Genomic DNA, 9,849 nt, shown 5'->3' on the forward strand with positions numbered 1-9,849 from the left:
AAGATACCAAGACAAAAGTAAGAGGGTCTATGATGTTCAATGAAAAGGCTCGGATTACTAGTAATCTACCCTTATAAACCAATAATGCCTCGACAAGTTCCTAATCAACTTACTACACAAAATGAATTTAAAATGGTCTACTTCTTTCGAGAGCAAGACCTTATGATACCTAACCTAAGAAAATATATGTCTATAGACATCAAATGTGATTCCCAGTACTGATTACTCTTCACTTTGTATGAATGTTGGTCTATGTCTAGAGATTGCTATAGGCATTCTATCGAACACCCATTTGTATCAATGAATTGTGGTCTAACTAACCTAACCTTTTCAAAATTAGATTATGTTTATAAGCATATTGTGCATTCATCTATATCTAGAGATTGCATGCATGCAACTCGAAAGAACAAATTGAATGAAATAGTAAAATAGATTAGATCTAAGCTTCAACATTAATGGAAAATTCAAGTATCATCTAGTAACCCCAACCCAATGAGATTTAACTCATGGTTTTGTTAATCAAATCATAATTCAAAATATCATTCGACATCTTCAACAATTAATTTCTCAAAGAAGCAATTTAAGAAAATAAAGGAAGAACTTCATGAAGCTTTCACCGATCCAGCCCTCAACTCCAGTGGCACAATGTCTTACAAAGACCAGGATGACTGGCTTCTTCTTCCCTTTTGTGTTCTACTCTACTACTTAGCCTCTATTTCTACCCTCGTTCTTTTCTTCATAATTTTTCCCTCGAAAAAGGCTTTTTTCTCTCTCCTCTCATCACTTTTTATGGGGTAGATCCCCCTCTCAGTACACAATTTTTGCTCCATGTTTTTCAGGTAGATCTTTTTGGTACAAGTACAGCTGGCTGAGAGTGGCACAAATTGACTGTTGACTCAGTTTCTTCCTGGAATTTCATGGCATTAATGTTGGCAATCCATCCAACTTTTTTCCATGACAAAACTTCACTCATTCATTTCTTTTCCTCATTCTACACCTTCCATTCAAACACAAACAAATCCTTTCCACCCACAAGTAAAAGTAACAAAATAACATTTAAGCACAAGCTAAGCTTCATGATGCAATGTTCTAAAAATACTAATATAATATCATAAAATGGAAATAAATCTACTTAAGTACAAACAATTAGCCAAGTCTAAAGGCCTAAAATATAACTATTTGCAAGAGTTATCAGTAACCATTACATTTTCTTTCATGGAAAGTCAATTACTATTAAATAGTAATGAAGTCATTCATCACAAAGGTGAGAACCTGTGCCTACATTTTTGGTTCCTTATCTATCTGAACTCAAGCTTTTACTTACATTACAATATACGAATCACGCATACATAGTCTGTCATCCGCTCACGATTTAGGTATGCGACACTATGAATGTCCCATGTGTAGAAATCCATAAATGGATTTAAGATCTATTGTATTTAGGTCTTGTCTGATGTATTGTAAGTCCAACCAGTCATATCTATGTCTCTATCTTTTGGGAGTCATCCACTCCGATGCCCAAGACAAAACATATCACCAATTGGAATTAATAGATGACATATTAGTCTTTTAATTGGTTTGCTTATTTCTTATTAGACTACGGACTTGTTTAGGTTCATCAACTATAACAAGTTGTCTTTTAGTATTACAATCCAACCATGTAATACCGCTTAGTATTAGTTTAAACATTAGACAACCACTGAGTCAACATTTGCTTCTATTTTTCTTTGTATGAAAAAAACTACATGAGGACAATTATACAAACTATATTAATGTAATACATGAATTTATTTTATTAGCCAATCTATTCAAAAAAATTACAAGTTTACAAATGAATATACTATACTTAGGGCACCAGATCCAATAGTCTCCCACTTGCCTTAGTAAAGCAGATGAGTCATGTTCTTCTTTCCCATGCTCTCCACGCATTTCTCAGAACTCCTAGCTAATAGAGTCTTGGTAAATGAGTCCGCAAGGTTGTCCACAGATGCAACCTTAACTACATCCATGCTTTCGTCTGCAACTACCTCCTTTATAATATGATACTTTCTATCAATATGTTTTATCCTCTTTTGGTTTCTCGTCTCCTTGGTATCAGTTATTGCAGCGCTGTTGTCAGAATATAGTGTGGTAGCTTCCCCATACCAAGAACGACTTCAAGATCCGTAAGAAACTTTCGAAGCCATATTTCTAATTTGGTAGCTTTTGAAGCAACCACATATTTTGCCACCATACTGGAGTTAGTAGTACAACTCTTTCTTACATTTCTCCACTCAATGGACTCACCGCCTAAGACAAAAACATAGACCAATGTCAATTTCTTCAGATCTCGACAAGTTCGAGAGTTAGAATTAGTATAATTGATAGGAGTAAGATCTCTTATAGAATACACAAGCATATAATCCTGTGTTGTCCGTAAATACTTGTTTACATACTTAACTTCTTACCAATATCTTGGTCCTAGATTTGCCTCATATCAACTCACCAAACCCACTACGAAACAGATATCTGGGCGTATGCACTACATAGTGTACATGAGACTTCCTACTATCAAAGCATAAGGAACCTTTCTCATGTTCTCTCTTCTTTCATTGTCTTAGGATAGTCCTCCAAAGAGAAATGAAATCCCAATATAGAAGGTTGATTTCCCTTCTTCGAAACGGTCATTGCAAAGCACTTAATATCTTGTCCATGTATGAAGCTTGAAATAGTGCTATCACTTTGTTCTTTTGATCCCTTAGGATTCAAATTCAACTTGATTGTGGTCGACCATGTGACTTGTGATGTAGTCTTGGATTCAAACATAGGCGAAGACAAAATATCCCAATATGTGCCATTTTTCATCAGTGGGAACTTATGTTTCCAAACATTCAAAATGTGTTAACGAATGTACACATCTTCCTTGTATTCCATATACTCTGCATCGAAAAATGGCACATACCATTTCCACATGAGAACATGGATACTAAAGTGCTTGAAACCTCTCACAACTGCAACCCCTTTCCAGAAGGTTTACCTCGTATAATGTTGCAAGGTGACATGGTGTTGTCTTGTTGTTGCGTTTAAATAAATAATGCAATTATGCAAATGTACATGTCATTCAAGTGATAAAGTGATAAGTAAGTATTGTCTCCATAGGGATTAGAATTTGGTAAGAAATTGAGTAAGTTTGTAACACCTCTAACCCATATCCATCACCGAATTAGGGTTACTAAGCATTACTGAACAATACACAACTTAGGAGAGTTATTCATTACTATTCATGTTTAAGGTAATATAAACTCAATTATATGAATCATATGTACATCTCCTTTATTGCATTCAAATAATCAAATTATAACATAGCTTAATACATGACAAATTCTATGTGCATACATTAAGACATTCAAACATATATCGAATACATGCCAATATATCTATTTATTTTGAATAATATCAAAAATATCAATTCCTTAACTCTACATGTACGCATGTTAAAAACCAAACAAACTATTACACACCAATTATTGTCCAAACACATATGCAACCTTAGTATACCATATAGTCAAACATATCTTTAAGGTAACATAAATAATGCGCATTTTATCCTATCACTATGAACCATTACAAGAGCACAAAATACAAACCATAGTACACCCCATTCGCATACTAATTATTATGCATAAATTGCACTCACCTAACCAATTCCCTTCTCACCTATTTTGGCTCTCAAATTTAGATTCAAAAGTAGCACAAAAATTTTACCATTCAATATTAAGCTAACTTTGCCATTATAAATCATGACCATATCGTTGGCGTGCACACTTATTTTACTTATGACTAGCCGATTATAACCATCAACTTAACATTTTTAACTATCCAAATGGTCATAATTTCAATCATCAAATATAAACACAATAATCATACCATTCCATCCCATAACATATGCCATAAACACACTTCTAAAATAAATTAGCATCATGGCAGAATATACATTGTGATTATCATTACCCCTTACCGAATCATATAACAAACATCACAAACATATATACTCAATATTAAGCTTACTAACTTGAACTAATTCATATTACAAATCATACCTTCCAAATAAGCCAATATTAAGCCACAATAGAAATATATATCCATCAACCATGTTTACTTCGTTTGAGCCAAATCATAAAAATCAACAAATGCAAACCATACCAATATGTCAAGCTTACCATAATGAACAATCATAAGCCATACATATCATTACTTTAAACCGTAGGCATATACCAAGCACAACACACATATATGACATGCATATTACTTACTAATATATTACATACTATAACTCAACAAGCATCCATCATTTACCTCATTGCCTAAACACATGACCAAATTTACACAACCATTAGCATTATAATCAAGCCATTTTCGCATGGTTAAATATATACATACTTTAAGATCAAACATATTATCTGGCCTATACATGCCATAGGTTCAAAGTTCAAACTTATAAAATACCAAAAAAGTGATTGATAGTGTGACGAAGTTCCTTGACAATCCCCAAGCTCTTAACTAGCTTCCAAAATCTATAAAACAAATAAAGAGCACACACATAGTAAGCTTAAATAGCTTAGTAAGTCATAAGAAAATAAAATTATTAAATGAACATTAGCATTATAATTTCAACTAGGCCGAATATGAACAATCTCATATACATATAAATCACTCTTTTATCATCCATACTTTATATCATCATCACAAGTACTATACTTACCTCATTTTCATGAACATTTAACTTTGCAAGTACCTGAACCATTTAACTTGATTTCATTCAATCTTATCTCAACATTTCCCGTTGAACCATTTGGAATCAATAAGGATACTCAGATAGCTCGAAAAGCTCGTACGGTGCCAACATCCTAGATGTGGTCTTACATGTAATCAACTATCGATGCCACTGTCCCAGAGAAGGTCTTACATGAAATCATATACGATGCCAATGTCCCAGACATGGTCTTACCCGTAAATCTCAAATCGATGCCAACGTCCCAGACGTGGTCTTACACAAAATCACATATCGGAGTCCAATGTCATGACATAAGTATCCTAACTATTCCTAAGGTTTGTACGGGGCTTTTGGACATCGTAATTCGATCGATTCATGCTCGTAATAAATCATTCCATGCTAAATTCAATTCGACAATGTAGTTATACATACATACAATTCAATTCGACTATGTACATAATAAATACATCCAACTTAACATCATTTATTCACTTATGAACTTACCTCGTACAGAGACGAACGAAACGAAACGAAACGACTAATCTACAACTTTTGATTTCCCCAGATCCAAATCTGATTTCCTCTTTTCTTGATCTAATTTAATACAAATGTAACTTATTTAATCACATATTTACTCAAATTCATCCAAAAACACATAAAAGGGCAATTTGCACTTTAGCCCCTAACATTTTACATTTTTCATAATTTAATCCTTATTTCACAAAACAAAAAATATTCAAAATTTCACCAAACTCAAATATAGACGAATTTTACTAAGGTTCATAGTAGCCCATTTATTTCATTTATTTTAAATTTTGACCCCTCAATTTACAAAATTTAGAATTTAATCCTTAATACACATTTTTACTAAAAATCACTTAATTAAACATAATAATCTAACAACTTATTTTTATTTTCCATTATCAAACAATGAAAACAAAAATTTCTCATCAATGAAAAATAATAAAATACACAACCAATTCAAAAATTCAACATGGGCTAGCGAGTATTCAAAGCAACGATCTCAAAAACATAAAAATTATCAAAAACCGAGTAAAACACATACCCGAATCAAGCTTTAAAAGGTGCTGAATATTCAAAGCTTTCAAAGCTTTATTTACTTCTTATGTTTCGGCCAAGAAAGATGAATGCATGGCCACTTTAGTTTTTATTTTATTTTATTTCATGTTATTATACTTTTTACTATTTTAACCTTAAGTATTTAATTAGAAACTAATATTTGTCCATATTTAATGGTCAATTTCAACATAAGGACTCCACATAATAAAAGCCATAACAATGTAGCACTTTAACAAATAGCTAGCCAAATTTTCATTTTACGCAATTAAGTCCTTTTATCAAATTAAGCACACAAACGATAAAATTTTCACATGAAACTTTCACACATATTAATTCATATACTGTAAACACCAAAAATAATATTAAATTAATTTTATGACTTCAAATTTGTGGTTTCAAAACCACTATTCTGATTTAGCTAAAACCGAGCTATTACAAAGTTATTGTAATCCGATTAACTATACTTTAGAGCAGGAAATACTCTCAAGTTGAATAGGATGTTTGTATAATGAACCAATGAAATCAAATGCTAAAAATAAAGAATTGATATGACAGATAAAATGTAGTGGCAAATTACAGATAAAAGCAAGAGTAATTCTGTTGTTGAATAAATAGGGATGGAATGATTCAGGTGAAATGCTCATATCAAAATAATGCCATGGAAAAATATTGTCTAATCAACTGCTCAGAGAGTCACTATTGTAACCTACCTATTTCGATAGCTAGATCTTAAGCTAAAAATCTAAGTTACTGTATTTCTACAAAACTTTGGATGAACAACTACAATGAACATTCTTCTCTGCACAACTTGTAACATCTATGCCTAAAGTGCTACGAATATTCTGTAGAGTATTAATTTGCATCAAACAATTTAAGATCCAATATACTTAACCTTTGTAGAATTAAAAATACATCTAAGAACACATCACACAATCAACTATGTCTAGAGCTTGCATGCATGTATTTAAAATAAGTATAAATTGAATGAAATAGTGATATAGACAATCTCAAATCACGAGCATTAAACATAATAAAACATTCACCCAAATAACTCCAAATGAGATTAGCTCATGGGTTGGGATTTAGAATCCAAAATCAGAATAACATTCAATATCATCATCAACAGTTTAGAAATCACAGAAATTAACTAACAAAATAAAGGTAGAATTGCAGGAAGCTTTTTCCACTTCAGCTTTCACTTCAATGCTACTGAATCGTGCAAGACCCAGTGTTGATTGCTCGTCCCTTCCCTTGTGTCTCTGCTCTCCTATTAAATTGCAACCCTCTTTCATTTTCTCTAAAATTTTCCACTAGATTTTTCTCGAAAGAAAAGTAATCCCTAAATCCTCTCTAATTCCTCCTCTCCTCTCCTCTCCTCTTCTTTCTCTTTCCTTTTTTATAGGGTAGGCCCCCTCTCAGCACTCACTTTTCTCCCTCTTTTTCAGGTGGATTTATCTGGTACACGGACAGCTAGCTGAGAGTGATGAGGATTGAGTGCTATGTCAACATTATTCTGGAATTCCCATGGCATTTATGTTGGCAATCCTTCTAACCTTTTTCTATGGTAATATTTCACTTCTTTCATTCTCTTCCACCTTTTTCTTCATCTTGTCTGCACCTGCTGCATACAACAACCAATTCTCTTTCTCGTAACAGGAAAAGTATCATAAAATGACATTCAAGGCATAATCCAAGCTTTATTATGCAATGTTCTAAAAATAACCTCAAAATGAATATATATCTTCTTAAGTATAGAAATTTAATCAAGTTTAGAGGCTCAAAATATAACTCTTTTCAAGAGTTATCACTTATAAACCCATACACTTGGAAAGTTTCATAGTCATAGGATAAGCATTCAACCCTCATTGAGCGTGATTTTCTACAATTGGCGTCCATGGCTCATTTTAGTTCCTCGAAGAACATGTGACATGCACGCATCATGGTGGCTTGTTTGTCTCCCATTGTCATAAACAACTAGGAAATCTCCAATAAGTCGAATTGAACACAAAATTTATGGGCTAATGGGTCCTTTTTATAACTAAATTCATGGCCTTCGCTAGGTTGGTCATCATATGGTTGTATTGGCACCCTTCATTGTATGACTGCGCCTAAGCCTCAAGTGGGATTTTGTCGAGCCATTTCCCAGCTAAGTCTGTTTTTGCTCGTAACTTCTCCAACCTTTGATGGAATCGAGATCTTTGGAGCTCGTGCCTTGTGGAACTCATTCTGGTTATAATCATTAATAGTACGAATAAAACACTAAACACTAGCTATAGATCTAAGAATCGAGTATGTACCCATGTTAACAACTTCTTCGTATTGTTCAGTATTATGGAACTCTTTTATAAAATTACAGACAATGTGTTGGATGTAGTGCATTTGATAAGCATTTGGTTGATCCTGTATACCACCACATTGCCTCACTGCCTCTAGTATGTCTTTATCTTGATTGGACATCAAACATATGCCAGGCTGTTTAATTATATGCAAACAAAAGTTTCTAAGAAAAATTCTCCACGATCTCATATCCTTTTCTGTGATGGAAAATGTTGTTAGCAAGATGTTTTGAGTCCCTTCTTACATAACCGTTATCAACAGTATCTGGGTATATTTACCATACATTCAAGTTACATCTATTTGCACAATGGGCTTACAGTAAAGAAATGGCCAAAACAACTTTCAAATGTCTAGAGCAATCGATGGAGTATTTCTTTTACCTTTCACTATTTGACTTGATGAACCATATACATCGAGAGTTTGCAATTCCACCACTATCTTCTTGAACATTTGTTTCCTCCGATCATCTACATAAGGATCACTAAATTCAAAATTATTTGCATCATTGTATGCAACATCAAATGGAACATCTTCCTCATCTGGCTCAACAACATTTTCATTAAGGTCGAATGTCAGATTTTGAACGCCGCCAACATTTGGTGGTCATGTCGAGTTATATAGACCATCCAATGTGATATTAAGATCGAAATCCAGCCAGCAAACTAGGGACATCTCTCTTAAGACGTTGATGGCACCTCCACGTACGACTCTTGTAATTCATATTGTTGACCCATAGGGTTGAGGGAAATATTCATAGTCTATTTAGATGAACTAGGATTTTCAACTACCGTATTCACTCACTCATCATCATTCAATTCCACATATAATTTTACGACATAACTTCTAGAGCTGCAACTACTATCATTATCTCGACATCTCCATCATCAATAAGCTCAAGTTGACTAAATATGACTAGATTTAATTACGTCAAAAATCTATAGAAGATTATAAATATTGTCTTCCTACAATGTGTTGCTCTTTTATTACTAATATTCAATTCCAAATCCATCAAGATTAATACTTCGTTTAATTCTCCCACTAATTTTATACTTCGATTCAAATACAACACCAATTTCAGTTTCAAAAATTTGTCCATTGTAATAAACCACTGCTACAAACCAGTTATTCACCTTGTACAATTAACCTACAAAATAAACTAAATTATTAGTCAATAAATCATCATATAGTTTTCATATAATGAATTAAAAACATAAAATTTTCATTACCTTAATCACAAGGATCACCAACAATTATTCAAACACAGACTTTTATCTCTTCAAAGTCAAAATTTTATTTGCCAACTGATTCACTTTTGTTTACCTTGTAAGAGGTGGTTTAAGACATTTTATAAATAATTAAATAAATTAAATTGGGGAGAAACAAATTCTCTTAAAAGTAGGAGAACTCGATTTTTTATATCAAAATCGATTTGAATGAGCCGATTTCAACTTTAGTCAACTCAAATGGTTCCTTCAAATGTCTGGTGGGTCTAAAATGAACCTTGAAGGTTGTCTCCCAAACTAATTTCAGGCTTCTTAGTTTGCTTTGAGCTTTTCGTTTTCATTTCTAGCGCCTGAAAATCGGTTTCATTGGCTTGATTTCCAATTGCACGATGCAAATAGTCCTTCTAACTAGTTTTGACAGGTCAACAAGCCCTAGATCGATGTGACTGATTATTT

Source organism: Gossypium hirsutum, chromosome D01 (assembly GCF_007990345.1).
Source record: "Gossypium hirsutum isolate 1008001.06 chromosome D01, Gossypium_hirsutum_v2.1, whole genome shotgun sequence".
Lineage (NCBI taxonomy): Eukaryota > Viridiplantae > Streptophyta > Magnoliopsida > Malvales > Malvaceae > Gossypium > Gossypium hirsutum.